We start from the raw sequence: 1,511 nt of genomic DNA on the forward strand, positions 1-1,511 counted from the left end.
TTACCCTCTCGTTCTTCAAAGGGTCGTCTGCTTTGCTTGCCTCTGTGCCTCGGGACTTTGGTGTCATTGCTCTCAGACACCTTTGCCATCTACGATCCTGCAGGTGGTGGTCTTGTGGATGGTCTGCATGGAGTTCCTGCTGTTTAGAGCATCCCTCAGACTGAAGTCTTCATCTTCCAGCAAGTGGTGAGAGGTGTTGAGCTCAGCCTCCAGCTTGACCTTCACGTTCAGCAGGGCCTCGTGCTCCTGGGCCTGCCGTTGTCTCTCTGCCCGGGACTGTGTCAGCTCTGACTCCAGACGCAGCAGGATCCTATTAAGCTGCTCCATCTGCAAGGCATACCGAGTCTCCACCTCCTGCAGGCTCTTCTCCAAGTTGGCCTCCTGGCTTCCCATTGACTCAAGGTCAGTCTCCAAGGTCTAGAATGCACAGCTCAGCTCTTCGAGTGTATTCTCGGCAGTTGCTGCCTCTGCTGACTGAGAAGTGACCTGTGGTACGCTCTTCAGTCTGCTGGGACCAGTACTTGTCCAGCTCATTTCGTTTCTTCCTCACCAGCTCGTCATACTGGGCCCAGACATCTGCCATGGCCTTGCCAATGTCGGTCCTGAGATTTGGAAGCACCCACCTCGACAGTCAACCCAGTGCTGGCCATCAGGGCTTGCAGGCCCTTTACTTCCTCCTCATGCTGCTTCTTCGTGAAGAGCAGTTCCTCATTGAGAGTTTTGATCTCTTTTTCTAGCTGCAGCTGAGTGATAGCATCACCATTAGTTACCTTGTGAAGCCCATGGGTGCCCGTCTCCACAGACTGGCGCATGGCCAGCTCTGATTCACACTTGACTCTGAAGTCATCAGCAGCCAGGCAGGCATTGTCCATAGAACTTGCAAAGATCTGAGCCTTCAGGTCCTTTATGGTCTTAAAATGATGGCTCTAGGCTCTTTCCTTGGGTCCCTTCTTCTCCAGGTGCCATTTTGTTCTCCAGTCTCTTATTTTCAATATCCAGTCTCTTCACCTTCTCCTGATAGGAGGCCAGGCGGTCTTTCAGGTCTTACCTTGTCCCCTTCTTGTCATGGATGCCATCTACTCCTGCCACACCCACTCTTTACGCCCCCAGCCCAGCCATCCTGCGTGCTGCTGCTTCAATAGGTCATGGAGATCCAGGAGCCTGAGACTCCGGCACCTGCATAGAAGCTGGCTACGCTGCTGGCTGGCCAGACCAGGTGGCTGGACAGTGGGACAGAACCCAGGGACCTGTAATTGGTGGAGAAGGTGGCAGAGTGAGTGGTGAAGCTCATGGTGCTGGAGGAGTGAAAATATGAATCCTAGGAGAGGGATATGATGCTTGGAAGGGTGGAAGGTCAGCGAAGGAGAGGAAGACACTTGGTGGCTTGGCACAGCGACTGGCGCAGTGGGCTCTAGCATGTTAGAAGGTGTGAGGATGGTGCAGGATAGGACATGGTTCAGATCTATTCTTCACAGGGTCTCTATGAGTTGTATTCGACTTGAAGGCACCTA

At 53.3% G+C, this 1,511-nt stretch overlaps 1 pseudogene; it reads right to left on the minus strand.

Moving 5' to 3' along the window:
- Positions 1-1,291, minus strand: part of LOC102845653 — a 12,583-nt pseudogene extending 11,292 nt beyond the window's left edge.
- Positions 1,292-1,511: the final 220 nt, after the last annotated feature.

This window comes from Elephantulus edwardii, unplaced genomic scaffold (assembly GCF_000299155.1).
Source record: "Elephantulus edwardii isolate Elephantulus edwardi_28Jun2011 unplaced genomic scaffold, EleEdw1.0 scaffold00235, whole genome shotgun sequence".
In the NCBI taxonomy this organism is placed as follows: Eukaryota; Metazoa; Chordata; class Mammalia; order Macroscelidea; family Macroscelididae; genus Elephantulus; species Elephantulus edwardii.